Below are 17,574 nucleotides of genomic sequence, written 5' to 3' on the forward strand. Positions count from 1 at the left end.
CTCGAGTAGCTGGGATTACAGGCATGTGCCACCATTGTATTTTTAGTAGAGATGGGGTTTTGCCATATTGGTCATGCTGGTCTCGAACTCCTGACCTTAGGTGATCCACCTGCCTCAGCCTCCCAAAGTGCTGGGATTACAAGCGTAAGCCACTGCACCTGGCTTTAATATTTATTTTCTATTTGTCTTACCTTTTTATTTCTTTTTTTTCTCTCTTTTTGGCTTCTTTGGAAAAATCAAGTATTTACTATTATTTTAAGTTCTAGCTGCCTCAGGAGTTATCATATACTTTCAAACATGTTTGTGCGCATCTTTGTGTGTGTTTATCTGGTTTTTCTACTTGTTTTCGGGGGGGAAAATTGGCATGCTCAAAGCTACTGCATCACAGCTGGAAGCAGAATCCCTGATGAACTCTTGAATGGGGCTTTGCTGCAAGTGGGTCATAGCTGAAAGAACTAGCTGTGAAGAGCTTGGACCCCAGCTTCACACACACCAACAAGTTTGCATTTTTATGCAGTATAGACTCAGAGCCACATGGGGGGCAGGAGCAGGGTGGTTTAGCAGCAGGTGGGGCGTGGACAATTGGGCCTGTCAGACTGGGAGTGAATTCTGGCTTGGCAGTTTTACTCTTGGTGAGACTTTGAGCCAGTTACCAAGTTTCTTTCTTTCTTTCAGTTCTTTTACTTTTTATTTATTTTTTTTTTTTTAGAAGGAATTTCACTCTTGTTGCCCAGGCGGGAGTCCAGTGGTGAGATCTCAGCTCACCGCAACCTCCGCCTCCCAGGTTTAAGCAATTCTCCTGCCTCAGCCTCTTGAGTAGCTGGGATTACAGGCACGCGCCACCCACGCCCGGCTAATTTTGTTTGTATTTTTAGTAGAGATGGGGTTTCTCCATGTTGGTCAGGTTGGTCTCAAACTCCCAACCTCAGGTGATTGACCCGCCTCAGCCTCCCAAAGTACAGGCATGAGCCACTGTGCCCAGCCTTACCTTTTTTTTTTTTTTTTTTTTTTTTTTTTTGAGATGGGCCCTGTCCTGTCACCTGGGCTGGAGTGCAGTGGTATGAACATGACTCACTGCATCCTCAACCTCCTGGGCTCAAGCCATCTTCCCACCTCAGACTCCTCATATGTGTGCACCACTATGCCCAGCTGATTTTATTTATTTATTTACTTAAGGACAGGGTCTCACTGTGTCACCTAAGCTGGAATGCGGTGGTACGATCTCAGCTCAGTGCAACCTTGATCTCCCAGGCTGAGGTGATTCTCCCACCTCCGCCTCCTGAGTAGCTGGAACTACACATAGAGATGAAGTTTCACTATGTTGTCACTATGTTGCCCAGGCTGGTCTCAGACACCTGGGCTCAAGCAATCCTTCAGCCTCGGCCTTCCAAAGTGCTGGGATTCCAGGTGTGAGCCACTGCACCCAGCTGCCTATTTCTTTATGAAATAGGGACCATACCACCTACCTATCATTGGGATGCCGTGGGAATTAAATTTTGCCTAATTTTTTGTTGTGGTTATTGTTGTTTTGCGACAGAGTCTGGCTCTGTCACCCATGCTGGAACGCAGTGCCACGATCTCAACTCACTGCAACCTCTGTCTCCTAGCCTCAAGTCATCCTCCTACCTCAGCCTCCTGAGTAGCTGGGACTACAGGTGTGCATCACCATGCCTGGCTCAGTTTGGTACGTTTTGGTAGAAATGGGTATTCACCATGTTGTCCAGGCAAGTCTCGGACACCTGAGCTCAGGTGGTTCTCCTGCCTTGGCCTCCCAAAGTGCTAGGATTACAGGTGTGAGCTGCCACCACTGGCCTTGGCTAATGTATGTAAAGTAGTACTGGCCGGGTACTAAGCCAGCCCTGAAGAAATGGATGGTGATGACGTTGTTAAAATAATTGGGCCTCACGGGGCCTGGTGGCTCATACCTGTGGTCCTAGCTACTTGAGAGGCTGAGGCAAGAGGATCCCTTGAGCCTAGGAGTTCAAGACTAGCCTGAGCAACATAGTGAGACTTCATCTCAAAAAAAAAAAAAAAAAGAAAAGAAAAGAAAAAGAAAAACCACTGGGGTCTCAATCCTTAGCATTGTGCAGACCACCAAAGACCTGGAAGGGTCGGAGGCTGCCGCCTGGCTGGCCCGGCTGGGGAAAGGTAGGAAGAACTGTGGGCTCCATCCTGGAGCAGGCTGCCCTTCCCAGCCCAGGGTGTGCTTGGGAGTAGGACCCTCTGCACATGTGCAAGGAAGCTCTCCCAGGACCACAGTCCAGGTTATGCTTGACCTCTTCCGCTAGGATTCCCAGGCCAGTCTCCCGCCTCCACCAACCTGTTTTCTCCCCAGCCAGGGCAGGCAGATCAGGTCCTGCTAGCTGGCCTTTGAAGACCTGCTTTTAACTTAGCCCCATGGCTGGGATAGAGCCAAGTGAGGAGACCTCGTGAGGCTAAGCTAATCAATGCCCTGAAGTGACATTTCTCTTATCAGTGGTTCTTTACGCTGGCTACACGTCAGAATCCCCGGGGGAGCTTTAACAAATGCCACGGCTGGGGCCCATCCCTGGGGCTTCTGGAGCAGAGTCGGGGCCATTGGCAGGGTTCAGGAGCTCAGCAGGTGATTTTATGTTTTTTATTTTTTGAGACAGAGTCTCACTCTGTTACCCAGGCTGAGTAGTATAGTGGCACCATCTTGGCTCACTGCAACCTCTGCCTCCTGGGTTCAAGAGATTCTCCTGCCTCGGCTTCCCAAGTGGCTGGGTTGACCGGCACCCACCATCATACCTGGCTAATTTTTGTATTTTTAGTAGAGACGGGATTTCACCATGTTGGCCAGTCTGGTCTTGAACTCTTGACCTCAGGTGATCTGCCCGCCTTGGCCTCCCAAAGTCCTGGGATTACAGGTGTGAGCCACTGCGCCCAGCCACAGCAGGTGATTTTAATGAGCAGCCAGTCTAAGCCTCCAGTCATTCAAATATGTAGCCTGTTGAGGCTGGAAGAGCTCAGAGCCCCTCCCTCTGGCCCTCATCTTCCATGGGGAGATTGAGGTCTGCAAGGAGCACGTGCAAGGAGCACGTGGGCTGGGAATGAGGCTCTGTTTCCTGCCTGCCTGGGACCTGACACTACATTCCCTTTTTAGAGCACAGCATGGCAGTGAGCCAGCGTCTCAGCCCCAAAACAGGTCAGGCCAGGGAGGAGTCCAGGCCTGGTGACCATAGCTGCTGTCACTCATGGCATACCCACTGCCAGGCTCTGGGCGGGCACCTGCCTTGCACCACATAGGTGGCATTATCCACGCTCTTTGGGGATGACAGAGAGGCCCACTTGGCCAAAGGCCACCTGGGAGGAAGCGACCCAGCCAGGAATCATCCTGAAGCTGCCTGAGGGTGAGGCCTGCGTGTGTCCCATGAACCCTTCCTCTCTCCCTCCCTCCCAGGGGAGACCACCAGCGCAGGAGTCAGCTGACAGGGCCCCTCCCTGGCACTGCCAGCCAGGCCAGCAGCAGGAGAGAGAGGCAGGAGCAAAGACCTGCTCATCTGAGCCTCGGTGTCTCTGGCAGTCCAAATGCCATCTGGTCCTCAGTGCAAATATGTTTCTAGGAAATCATGATGTCCAGGCTGTGACAGCCTCACCTCTGGACACTTATATAATCATTAACAAATGTCTGCCATTAAAGAGAAATGACTGTCATTTGACACCTATGCTTTATTTCCAAACATAGGTATTTACCCTCCTCCTGAAAAGAGGGGATTCTAAAACAGATGGCTGAGCTCAGCTCTTTCTGATTTGCAGGAAGCAATCCTCCAAATGTAAAGGGCTCAACCCAGCCTCCGTCCTTTGTGTCCACAAGGTGAAGGCTCCTACTTGGATTCAGCTAAAATGGCCCTTCATGAAGGGATGGCTTTCTTTTACTTATTTTAATTAATTAATTAATTTTTTAAGATGGAGTCTCACTCTGTTGCCCAGGTTGGAGTGCAGTAGTGTGATCTTGCAACCTCTGCCTCCGGGCTTCAAGTGATTCTCTGCCTCAGCCTCCCAAGGAGCTGGGATTACAGGCACCTGCCACCATACCCAGCCAATTTTTTCATATTTTTGGTAGAGACAGGATTTCACCATCGTGGCCAGGCTCATCTTGAACTCCTGACCACGTGATCCACCCGCCTCGGCCTCCCAAAGTGCTAGGATTACAGGTGTGAGCCACCACGTCCGGCCTATTTATTTTTTGAGACAGAATCTTCCTCTGTCATCCAGGCTGAAGTGCAGTGGCCCAATCTCGGCTCAATGAAATCTCTGTCTCCCGGATTCAAGTGATTCTCCTGCCTCAGCCTCCCGAGTAGCTGGGATTATAGGCACGTACCACCAGCCCTGGGTAATTTTTGTATTTTTAGTTGAGATGGTGTTTCCCCATGTCATCCAGGCTGGCCTTGAACTCCTAACCTCAAGTGGTCTGCCAGCCTCAGCCTCCCAGAATGTTGGAATTACAGGCATGAGCCACTGCGCCCAGCCAGCCATTGTGCCTCGCCCCAGCCTTTCTTCTAGAGGGAAGTGTTTAACTATGTTGGCAGGAAATGTACTTTTCCACCTTTTAGATGACAAAAATGCTTCCAAGAACACAAGGCATTCAGGCAGCTTCGGGATTATTCCTGGCTGGGTCACTTCCTCCCAGGTGGCCTTTGGCCAAGAGGGCCTGACTGTCAGTGCTGTAGGAAACCCTTGAGGGTAGATGATGGGGGCTTTGATGTCACACGGCAAGTGCTGGGCCCACCTTGGCCACTGACTGACTGCAGGAACTTGGACAGATCACTTAACCCTGCGTCTCCACCTCCCCACCACCGCCCTCTGTAAGGGAGCTAGAGCAGCTCAGCAGTCCATGAAGCTGGCTACCCATCAGGATCACCTGGAGAGCTTTTTAGTCTGTTGCCTTTTAAGCTCCTCGTCTCCTCTGAAGCACAGCGAGGTTTGGGGACTCCTGGCCAGCAGGCTGCCGAGCCCGCAGCTCTGACGGTCTGAGTGTCTGGTGGAAAGCTGCAAAGCCCTTGCCCCACCAGCATGTCTGGCCTGATGTTTTTTGCCCACTTCAACTCCTGGCATGCTGTAATGATGACAGATCTGATCATCCTGGGATGGCCCATTCAGGCTTGGAACCATAGCTGACATTCGTCAAGCCCTTAGGAGGGGCCAGGCTTCCTCACACTGTTTTCTCATTTCTTCCCCAGAATGGACTAAGAGGTCACTATTATTACTCGTTTTTGTTTATGGCTAAAGAGACCAAGAGACAAAGTATCTTGCGTGCATTTAGGTTGGGACTTGATGCGTGCAGCCAGGACTGGAACTTGGAGGGTCTGGCCCCAAAGCTAGTGGCAATAGTCACTCCATCACTCAGTCAAAGAAATGGGGCTACCCTGGGGGTGCAAGGTGAACCCAGAAGGAAAATGGCTACTTTCCTGTTGGAAATAGATGCTGGGTGCTGCAAAGAAAAATTAGCACTGAGACAAAGGATCTTTCAGCAATGCAATTTTTACTTCCTGGACTGCAGGAAGGGTACCCTTGCTAGCCGTTGTGCCATTAGAATATAATCAACCAAGGAAAACACACACATTTATCCCTCACGCATTTGGGGTCATCCTTACTGCTGTGTGTCTGATCTCTATTGGCTGGAGCCAGACCTCACAATCTAAACTAAAACCTAACCGGCTAACAACTTAAAACTTTTCTAAACAGGTAAAAGCAATAGAGAGCTGGGACATGCCTGTGAGCACGTCCAGCACAGAGATCTTGGTTAAAGTACAATGACATAGAATGTTCTATGTGACTAAGCACAGCTACATAGGATAGGGCTTAACAAAGGGTTATTAGCACACTTCTTTTTTTTTTTTTTAACAACTGGTAATCAGTTTATTAAAATAGCTGACTTAAGCATCTGCAATGGTGACGTCCAACTCAACTCTTAGCTCAATGCTGTTGGAAGTCATCTGCTTAACAATCTCAGAAGGGCTGTGCAAGTCAATGAGTCGCTTGTGGATTCTCACCTGGAAACGATCCCGTGTCTTAGAACCTTCGCCACAAGGAGTTTTTCTTGTAATGATTCTCAAAGTCTTGGTAGGTCCTTTCACTCTGAGATTCTTTTCCTTGGCTCCTCTGATCACGTCAGTACACACCTTCTCCAGGGATTTTATGTTGTGGCTCGTTACAGTGATTCAGATTTGGTGAATTGCCACCTCTGGTTCCACAGGTGTTTTTCTGGTATCCTTAAAAGGCATGGCTGCTTCGAGGTTTCCTGACCAACTTGTTCTTTGGTGAGAGCGAACAGTGGTGAGCAGGGGCAGGGGCAGGGGCAGGGGCAGGGGCAGGGGCAGAAGTAGGAGCAGGGGCAGGGGCAGGGGCAGGGGCAGGGAAGGAGCAGGGGCAGGGGCAGGGGCAGGGGCAGGAGCAGGGGCAGGGGCAGGGGCAGGGGCAGGGGCAGGGGCAGGGGCAGAAGTAGGAGCAGGGGCAGGGGCAGGGGCAGGGGCAGGGAAGGAGCAGGGGCAGGGGCAGGGGCAGGAGCAGGGGCAGGAGCAGGGGCAGGGGCAGGGGCAGGGGCAGGGGCAGGGGCAGAAGCAGATCCAGGATCCGCAACAACCACCGTGTCTTCCTCAAAGAGCAGCACATGATGCTTTAACAAGAAAGGAAACTTAAAAAGGAACTTTTCTACTTCCCGCATTCCCCAAAGCACCACACTCTTCTCTCCTTGTGCCCAGGTATCCCCTGATAGGGACGTTTTACTGTGTTCCTGAAAGGTGTGGAGGGACCTGGTTCAGTCTTTTGTTTTATTTATTTATTTATTTTTTTGAGACAGAGCTTTGCTCTGTCACTAGGCTGGAGTGCAGTGGTGTGATCTCGGCTCACTACAACCTTTGACTCCCTGGTTCAAGTGATTCTCCTGCCTCAGCCTCCCGAGTAGCTAGGATTACAGGCATGCACCACCATACCCAGCTAATTTTTGTATTTTTTTTCAATTTTTAGCCAAGATGGGATTTCACCATGTTGGCCAGGATGGTCTCTATCTCCTGACCTCATGATCTGCCTGCCTTGGCCTCCCAAAGTACTGGGATTACAGGTGTGAGCCACCATGCCCGGCCAAGCCTTTGACATGTGGCCAACAATCACAAGTACACCTCATTCCTTCCAAAATGGGTGTGTCACCTACATGCCTTCCCTCTCCCTATGACCCCGGAAGAGATTGCTCCGGAAGGCGCCTACTATGTGGATGGGAAGCATGAGAGGCAGGACTCTGGGCACGTCAGCGTATCTATGGACATGGACACATGGCTGCCATCTTCTGCCTCTTGATTAGGTAGTTGTCAGCTTCGCCCTTGGTCTGGATCCTTCTGGTGGGCATGGCCAATCTCCTCCCACGTGCCACGCCACACAGAGGCTGCCTCAACCTGGCTGCTCGTTAAAATCCCCTGCTGAGCTTCTGAACCCTACCAGTGGCCCCAGCCCTGCTCCAGAAGCCCAGGGGATGGACCCTGGCTGTGGTAATTGCTGAAGCTCCCCCAGGGATTCTGAAGTGCAGCCAGGGTAAAGAACCACTGATAAGAGAAATGTCATTTCAGGGAATTGATAGTTTAGCCGCACGTGGTCTCCTCACTTGGCCCCAGCCCAGCCATGGGGCTGAGTTAGAAGCAGGACTTTGAAGTCCAGCCAGCAGGACCTGCTCTGCCTGCCGAACGCAGCAGACAGATCACTTTAGGCTAGGAAATCAAGACCAGCCTGGCCAACTTGGTGAAACCCTGTCTCTACTAAAAATACAAAAATTAGCCAGGTGTGGTGGTGCACGCCTGTAATCCCAGTTATCTGGGAGGCAGAAGTTGCAGTGAGCCAGGATCATGTCACTGCACTCAGCCTGGTGACAGAGCCAGACTCTCTCAAAAAAAAAAAAAAAAAAAAAAAAAGGAAAAGAAAAGCCAGTGTGTGGGAAAGTGTTTAGAACCTATAAAGAGAAGATTTGTCTCTTTGTAACTTTCTTCCTTTCACCCTTTTGCTTCCTGCCTTTCTTCTTCCCTTCCTTCTTTTCCTCCCTGTGTTTTTATTCTCCCACTGAATCCCCAGACCTTGCCCCACTGCCCGCCACACTCTTGCCATTGCGTTAGTCTTGTCAGTGAACGCCTCTGACCCTAACTTTCCTCCGGAAGCCCCTTCAGCTTTCCCTTTCTCCCTCCGCCACGTGGCAGCTCAGAGAATCTCAGCCTTGCAATCAGCAGATGGTGGCCTGAACCTTCACCTGCCTGTGTGGGGCCCCGTGTCATCACCTGCCTGTTAGGGAACTGGCTCACCTGAGTCTTTTTGCTTATTTTTTATTTATTTACTTATTTGTTTTTTGAAACGGAGTCTCACTCTATTGCCTAGGCTAGAGTCCAGTGGCATGATCTTGGCTCACTGCAACCTCTGCCTCCTAGGTTCAGGTAATTCTGCTTCAGCCTCCCAAGTAGCTGGGATTACAGGAGTCCGACACCAGGCCCGGCTAGTTTACGGTTTTTCTTTCTTTTTTTTTTTTTTTAAGACGGAGTCTTACTCTTGTTGCCCAGGCTAGAGTGCAATGGTGCTATCTCAGCTCACTACAACCTCTGCCTCCTGGGTTCAAGCAATTCACCTGCCTCAACCTCCCGAGTAGCTGGGATTACAGATGCCTGCCACCCCACACCTGGCCAATTTTGTATTTTTAGTAGAGACAGGGTTTCATCATGTTGGCCAGGCTGGTCTTCAACTCCTGACCTTGGGTGACGATCCGTCTGCCTCAGCCTCCCAAAGTGCTGGGACTACAGGCGTGAGCCACCGCGCCCGGCCACTGTTTTATGTATTTTTGGTAGAGATGGGGTTTCACCATGTTGGCCAGGCTGGACTTGAACTCCCGACCTCAGGTGATCCACACACCTCGGCCTCTCAAAGTGCTGGAATTACAGGTATGAGCTACCATGCTAGACCTCATCTAAGTCTTTAAAGTAACAGACTGGTGAATGGGGGTGGTGCGTTGTGTAGACAGGTTGGCTGTGTCATGGAGCTGAATGCAGCCACTAGAGTGCACACACCTCCAGAGTCTCCTTAAACTCAGGCAGACAATGCCATTGGGTGTTATTTCTATCCCTGTGTCAGCCAAAGCCCGAGTCTAGAGCCACTGAGGCACCCATGGGCTCAAGTGTCTGCCGACCTCAAGCACAGCACTGTCACTCTGGGCTCAGTTTCCCCATGTTCTGTAGGCTCCTCTGAGGCCGTTTCCTGCTCTGAAACCACTGCTCTGGAGCCAGGAGAACCTGAGGGCTGCCCACGTGTCAGGGATTTCCTGCGCCTTCCTGCGTGAAGCACCGGGGGCGCAAGAGAGGATCCCCTCTCCACTTCTAGCCACAGACACACCTCCTGCCCTGGCCGACAAGAATCCCAGCTGATCTCCCAGGAAGGGGGCCAGCTCCATGCAGGGTGCTTCACACCTACTGCCTTGCTGGCTTGTCCTCCCCAAAATGTGGGCCATGCATGAGCCCACCGTGTCATCCCTGGATAGTGTCAGTGTGAGTCTTCGAAGAAGAAGACACCAGGACAGGATTGGACACGTAAGACAGCGATGGAGGAAATGCTTGTGAAGCATAAGGAGAGGAAGCAGGAGGATCCCGGGGAGGGCCCTCAGGTGGCAATACAGGTCTCACCCCTGTGTAAGGAGTGGGGAAGAAAGGAGGTTTGGATAGAAAGAGCCTCAGGTCCCAGGAGTTCTAGACCAGCCTGGCCAACATAGTGAAACCTCTTCTCTACTAAAAATACACAAATTAGCTGGGCGTGGTTGTGGACACCTGGAATCCCAGCTACTCATGGGTGGCTGAGGCATGATAGTCACTTGAACCTGGGGGCAGAGGTTGCAGTGAGCTGAGATCATGCCACTGCACTCCAGCCTGGACAACAGAGGGAAACTCTATTTTTAAAAAAAGAAAGAGGCCATTGCGGTGGCTCACCCCTATAATCCCAGCACTTTGGGAGGCCAAGGTGGAGAGATCACTTGAGGTCAGGAGTTTGAGACTAGCCTGGCCAACATGGAGAAACCTCATCTCTACCAAAAATACAAACAATTAGCTGAGGGTGGTGGTGCACGCCTGAAATCCCAGCTCCTCGGGAGGCTGAGACCTGAGACGGGAGAATCACTTGAACCTGGGAGGCAGAGGTTGCAGTGAGCCGAGATCGTACTACCGTACGCCAGCCTAAGCCACAGAGAAGACACTTTTGAGAGAAAGAGAGAGAGAGAGGGAGAGAGGGAGGGAGGAAGGAAGGAAAAGGAAAGGCAAGGAAGGAAAGAAGGAAGGAAGGGAGGGATGGAGGGAAGCAAAGAGAGAGAAAGAGAGAGAAAGAGAAAGAAAGGAGGAGAGGAAGAAAGAGAGAAAGCAAGAAAGAGAGAGAAAAAGAAAGGAAGAAAGAAAAGACCAAGCAAACCTCAGGTCTCGGTGCAGTTCTGAGAAAACCTCAGCCAGACTGATGGGGAGACCCTGAGCCCAGAAGCCCAGTGGGGAGTCCTGTGCCCTGCAGGGATGGGCCAGCACTAGCTCTCACTCTCCCTAGTCATGGGCAGGGAGGAGCTAAGAGAAGTGGATCCCAAGGGGCAGTGCTAGCTGTTGGCCACCTGGGACCCCAGTGGCAGGTTCTCTTGGGGGAGACATGGCTGGTGTGCTTCTGTGGCCGTCGCCTAAATATTTACCCCACGGAAATGGAAAAACATGTCTACAAAACGTTACACAAAAATGCTCTCAGCACCTTTATCATAATCACCACCAATTGGAAACCACCCACCTGCCCGTAGACAGGTGAAGGGATAAAGAAATGGGGCTGGGCGCAGTGACTCACGCCCGTAATGCCAGCACATTTGGAGGGTGAGGCAGGTGGATCACTGGAAGTTAGGAATTCGAGACCAGCCTGGCCAACATGGTGAAACCCTGTCTCTACCAAACATACAAAAAAATTGGCTGAGTGTGGTGGCATGCACCTGTAGTCCCAGCTAATCAGGAAGCTGAGACAGGAGAATTTCTTGAACCTGGGAGGCGGAGGTTGCAGTGAGCTGACATCACAACACTGCACTCCAACCTGGGCAACAGAGAGAGACTCTGTCTCAAAAAAAAAAAAAAAATAGGGCTATGTACATACAGTGATGGATATGAATTAAAAGGAATGAAGGGGCCAGGTGCGGTGGCTCACACCTGTCATCCCAGCACTTTGGGAAACCAGAGTAGCAAATCATTTGAGCCCAGGAATTCAAGACCAGCCTGGGCAACACAGGGAGACCCCATCTCTACAAAAAATTTAAAAGTGAGTGGGGCAGACCAGGTGCAGTGGCTCATGCCTGTAATCCCAGCACTTTGGGAGGCCGAGGTAGGTGGATCCCAAGGTCAATAGATCGGGACTATCCTGGGCCAACGTAGTGAGATCCCGTCTCTACTAAAATACAAAAATTAGCTAAGCCTGGTGGTGCGCGCCTATAGTCCCAGCTACTTGGGAGGCTGAGGCAGGAGAATTGCTTGAACCTGGGAGGCAGACGTTGCAGTGAGCTGAGATCGGGCCACTGCACTCCAGCCTGTATGGCACTCCAGCTGTATGGCACCTGGCAATACAGCAAGACTTTGTCTCAAAAAAAAAAAAAATGAGTGGGGCATGGTGGCATGGGCCGATAGTCCCAGCTACTTATAAGGCTGAGGTGGGAGGATCGCTGGAGCCCAGGAAGTCAAGACTGCAGTGAGCTATGACTATGCCACTGTACTCCAGTCTGGGCAACAGAGTGAGACCGCATCTCTAAAAAAAAATTTTAATGTGTAAAAAAAGGAACGAAGTACTGATACATGCAATGATATGGAAAAATCTCAGAAACAGTATATGGAAGGAAGCAACACAGAGAATACATGTCATACGATTCCATTCGTAGGAGGTCCAAGAAGGCAAAGTTAATCTCTGGCGACAGATGATTAGTGCCTAGCGGGTGGAGGGACAGGGACTTGTCTGAGAGAATTCACGGGAGTGATGGCATGCTCCAGACCTTCACTTGGGTTTGGTTATACTTTGTCAAAACTAATTGAATTGTACTACAAAAATCTGCATTTTCCTGTTTGTAATTTTTACCTCAATTAAAAAAAAAAAAGCCTCCACTCTATGGATGAGGCTTATAGAAGTTAAGAGTTTGCCCATGATGCACAGCAGAGGGGCTCAGGCTGGAATCCTGCCTGCCCAGTCCCACAGCGTGCCCGCCAGAGCCCCAGCTGCCTCGTGGTTCCCAGTGCCGACTCAAGAGGCTCCTCCTATGCAGCCTGACATATTCCTGCATCCCGCTCTCAGGTGGGAGGCTGAGGCCTTAGGATTCCAGAAGAAGCCACAGGTCCTGGTCTGGGGCCCAATCCCTGTCAACAAAGCTGGGACTTGGCCTGAATCAAGCTTCTTCATCAACACCTGGAAACCAGTGATCTTGTCACTATCTCCATGGTTTTGCCTTTTCCAGAACATTGTATAGTTGGAATCATTCATTTGGTAGCCTTTCAGTTGACTTCTTTCACTTAGCAATATGTATTGAAGTTCCTCCAGGTCTTTTCATGACTTGATAACTTATTTCCTTTTTAGGGCTTAATAGTATTCCATTGTCTGGATGTAGCACAGTTTACTTATCCATCCACCCATTGAAGGTCATCTTGGCTGCTTTCAATGTGGCAATTATGAATGAAGCTGATAAAAACATCTATCTGCAGGTTTCTGTGTAGACATAAATCTTTAACTTACTTGAATAAATGTGTGATTGCTGGATTTTATGGTAAAAGTATGGTTAGTTTCGTAGGGAATTGCCAAACTGCCTTCCAATGAGGTGGTACCATTTTGTATTTCCACCAACAATCAATGAGAGTTTTTTTTTTTTAGATGGAGTCTTACTCTGTCACCCAGGGTAGAGTGCAGTGGCATGATCTTGGCTCACTGCAACCTCCACCTTCTAGGTTCAAGTAATTCTCTTGCCTCAGCCTCCCAGGTAGCTGGGACTACAGGCATGCACCACCATGCCCAGCTAATTTTGTATTTTTTAGTAGAGATGGGGTTTTACCATGTAGGTCAGAATGGTCTCAATCTCTTGACCCCGTGATCTGCCCACTTCAGCCTCCCAAAGTGCTGGGATTACAGGTGCGAGCCACTGCACCTTGACAGATGAGAGTTCTTGCCTCACATCCTTGCTAGTATCTGGCATTATCAGTGTTTTGGATTTTAGCCATTCAAATAAGTGTGTGGTTGTGTCTCACTGGTTTTTTGTTTTGCTTTGTGTTTGAGACAGGGTCTCATTCTGTCACCCAGGATGGAGTGCAGTGGCATGATCATGGTTCATTGGAAGCTCGATCACCCTGGGCTCAGGTGATCCTCCCACCTCAGCCTCCTGATTAGCTGGGACTACAGGTGTGGGCCATCATGCCTGGATACTTTTTTGTATTTTTAGTAGAGACGGGGTTCCACCAGGTTGTCCAGGTTGGCCTTGAACTCCTGAGCTCAAGCAATTCATCCACCTCAGCCTCCCAAATTGCTGGGATTATAGGCATGAGCCACTGTGCCTGGTCCTCATTGTTCTAATTTGTAATTCTCTGATGTATGATGTTGAGCACCTTTTCATATGCTTGTTTTCTATCCACATACAGTCTTTGGTGAGCTGTTTATTCAGCTCTTTTGCCCTTTTTTATGGTATTTAACTTTTTAAAAATGTATTTGCTGTTACTGTATAGAAATACAATTATTTTTGTGCGCTCACCTTCTGTGTTTAACTTATTCTACTCAGTTTTTGTAGATTCTTATTGTTTTCTATGTGAATAATGATGTCATACACAAAAACAGTTTTACTTCTTTCTTTCTGGTCTTTTTGCTTTCTATTTCTTTTTCTTTTTGAGACAGAGTCTCGTTCTCTGTAGTGCAGTGGTGCGACCTCGGCTCACTGCAATCTCTGCCTCCTGGGTTCACTGCCTCAGCCTCCTGAGTAGCTGGGACTACAGGCACACGCCACCACGCCCCTTTAATTTTTTTGTATTTTAGTAGAGACAGGGCTTCACCATGTTGGCCAGGATGGCCTCCATCTCCTGACCTCATGATCTGCTGGCCTCAGCCTCCCAAAGTGCTGGGATAACGAGTGTGAGCCACCGCGCCCGGCCTGTTTTAGTTTTCTTTCTCTACATAGTCTCTGTTTCCTCTAAACTATTTTTTCCTCTTTGTTTCTTTTGGTTTCCTCAGATCGGTTTTCTCAAACTTTCAGTAATTCTTGTTTTTCTATTTGCAGTTAAGACACGGAGGCTAAGAACACATATTGGGAGCTCTGCGTGTGAGTGGGAATTGCTGACTTTGAGCTCCTTCTCGGCGATCAGGTTATCCACTTACTAGGGGAACTCCTGTTGTCAATAACTTCAGCTACTTCCTCACAGCTAGCCAAATTCCCTAGGAAATAGTCTTTCAGTTTTCTTCCTGGAGAGTAACAGCCTGGCTGCCAGCCTTCTTGAAGCACGGTAGGAGGCTGTGGGGAATCTGAATCCAATATTCCTGTGCACTTAGTATGGAGGTCACATCTTCAGCCATGCCCAGCATCCCCCAATTCAGACATTCTGTTTTACAGAGATGGGCCTGGGGTGGAGCTGTCACCCCGCCACGTGGAGTAGAGGGCACCTAGGAATCCAATCGATGATTAACAGCTTCCAGCAGCCCTGATTTTAGTCCATTCCCTTGTTCCTCCGGTGCCAGAGGCCCTGACGTTGCCAGCTCCTGTACTTTTGTGAGGTTCTGCAGCATAAACCAAGTTGACTCTCAGCTCCCCTCTCTGCCAGTGCAGAAACTGCCTTTCTTGGGGCTTCTAAACCAGTTCCCCTTAGCTCACTGGCTTTCTGGTTTCCAAACTGTGGTTGCTGTTTTCCTCTCCTGTTCTCTTTGTTGGTTTCTAATTGTATTTGTTTGTTTATTGTAGGGTTAGTGGGATTTCAGGAGGAAGTGAAGTTAGATACATATGTTCAATCCATCATTTCAAACCAGAAATTCTACTATTACCTTTAACTTGCTTGATAAAGAAAGAAATAAAATAATTTCCTGATTATTCTTACATGGCAAATCGAGTACAATCTTTTTTATTTTTTTGAGACAGGGCCTCCGTCTGTCGCCCAGGTTGGAGCGCAGTGGTACAATCACAGCTCACGGTAGCTTCTACCTCCCACTGCACCTGGCCCTTCTAGTACAATCTTAAAATTTAATGTGGGTCCCCCTGGGCTGTAAATGTTCTTGCTTCAAAATTCATTTTAAGGAGAGGTTGCTAGGCTGGGTGCAGTGGCTCACGCCTGTAATCCCAGCACTTTGGGAGGTCAAGGCGATGGCATCACCTGAGATTAGGGGTTCGAGACCACCCTGGCCAACATGGCGAAATCCCGTCTCTACTAAAAATACAAAAATTAGCTGCACGTGGTGGTGGGTGCCTGTAATCGCAGCTACTCTGGAGGATGAGGTAGGAGAATTGCTTCAACCTGGGAGAGGGTGGGTTGCAGTGAGCTGAGATCAGGCCATTGCACTCCAGCCTGGGTGACAAGAGCAAAACTCTGCCTCAAAAAAAAAAAAAAAAAAAAAAGGAGAGGTTGCTCATGACTGTAATTCCAGCAATTTAGAAGGCCGAGGCAGGCAGATTGCTTGAGCTCAGGAGTTTGAGGCCTGTCTGGGCAACATGGTGAAATCTTGACTCTACAAAAAATACAAAAATTAGCTGGACATGATGGCATACACCTGTGTTCCCAACTACTCTGGAGGGAGGATCACTTAAGCTCAGGAGACTGAAGCTGCCGTGAATCATGACTGCACCACTGCACTCCAGCCTGGGGGACAGACTGAGACCCTGTCTCAAAAAAATAAATTAATTCATTAAAGAGTGTTGGAAACAGCCAAGCGGCTCAAGCCTGTAATCCCAGAATTTTGGGAGGCCATGGCAGGATCACTTGAGGTCAGGGGTTCGAGATTAGCCTGGCCAACGTGGTGAAACTCCGTCTCTACTAAAAATATAAAAAATTACCTGGGCATGGTGATGTGTGTCTATAATCCCAGCTACTCAGGAGACTGAGGCATAGGAATTGCTCGAATATGGGAGGTGGAAGTTGCCGTGAGCTAAGATCACTGCATTCCAGCCTGGGTAACAGAGTGAAACTGTGTCTCAAAAGAAACAAAAACAAAAATTAGCCAGGCATGGTGGCACATGCCTGTAGTCCCAGCTACTCAGGAGGCTGAGGTGAGAGGATGGCTTGAGCTTATGACTTACTTCAAGGCCGCAGTGAGCTGAGATCGGTTATTGCACTCCAACCTGGGTGAAAGAGTGAGACTATGTCTCAAAAACAAACAGGCCCAGTGTGGTGGCTCATACCTGTAATCCCAGCACTTTGGGAGGTTGAGGCAGGCGGATCACCTGAGGTCAGGAATTCAAGACAGAACTGGCCAAAATGTTGAAACCTCATCTCTACTAAAGATTAAAAAAAATTGGGCCGGGCGCGGTGGCTCAAGCCTGTAATCCCAGCACTTTGGGAGGCCGAGGCAGGTGGATCACGAGGTCAAGAGATCGAGACCATCCTGATCAACATGGTGAAACCCCGTCTCTACTAAAAATACAAAAAGTTTAGCTGGGCATGGTGGTGCGTGCCTGTAATCCCAGCTACTCAGGAGGCTGAGGCAGGAGAATTGCCTGAACCCGGGAGGCGGAGGTTGCGGTGAGCCGAGATCGCGCCATTGCACTCCAGCCTGGGTAACAAGAGCGAAACTCCGTCTCAAAAAAAAAAAAAAAAGATTAAAAAAAATTAGCTGGGCATGGTGGTACATGCCCGTAGTTTCAGCTACTTGGGAGGCTGAGGCAGGAGAATTGCTTGAACCCAGAAGGCGAAGGTTGCAGTGAGCTGAAATCATGCCACTGTACTTCAGCCTGGATGACACAGCAAGACTCTGTCTCAAAAAACAAACAAAGAGAGTTGGAAAAAAGTCCTGCTTTGTCTTCATAGTTATTGCATAAGAGTTCCTGAAAGCAAGATATGATACTAACAATGCTCTTGTCTGAATAGCTATATTGATGTGGGACTCAAAAAAGTATTGAGGACCCACTGTGTGTCAGGTCTGAACCACGACTAGTGAGGCGTCAGCTCTGATGGCCCCTCCAGTAGCCCCTCTTTGGGCAGTCCTCACAGGTCTCTTCCTCTAGGAGTCCTAGGACAAACTTCCTGGTCACTCCCGCCAGTTCTCCCAGTTCCCAGTCCAGCTGGACCTGTGGAGCGGGCCTCCCACTCAGCCCTTCCTGCCTGGCTTCTTCCACTGTCCTGGTGCTGAGAACACAATTCTGGAGCTGGTGACCATGTAGTCACGGACACTTGTGTGGAACCTCCACTTCAGGTGGCTTTCCTCTAGTTAGCTAATAAAACAACTTTTGGCCACGTGTGGTGGCTTAAGCCTGTAATCCCAGCACGTTGGGAGGCTGAGGTGGGCAGATCACCTGAGGTCAAGAGTTAGAGACCAGCCTGGCCAACATGGTGAAACCCCATCTCTACTAAAATACGAAAATTAGCTGGTTGTGGTAGA

General features: G+C 49.6%; 1 pseudogene; it reads right to left on the minus strand.

Moving 5' to 3' along the window:
• Positions 1-5,897: 5,897 nt before the first annotated feature.
• LOC120362543 (small ribosomal subunit protein uS10-like) lies at positions 5,898-6,245 on the minus strand (annotated as a pseudogene).
• Positions 6,246-17,574: the final 11,329 nt, after the last annotated feature.

This window comes from Saimiri boliviensis, chromosome 12 (genome assembly GCF_048565385.1).
Source record: "Saimiri boliviensis isolate mSaiBol1 chromosome 12, mSaiBol1.pri, whole genome shotgun sequence".
Lineage (NCBI taxonomy): Eukaryota > Metazoa > Chordata > Mammalia > Primates > Cebidae > Saimiri > Saimiri boliviensis.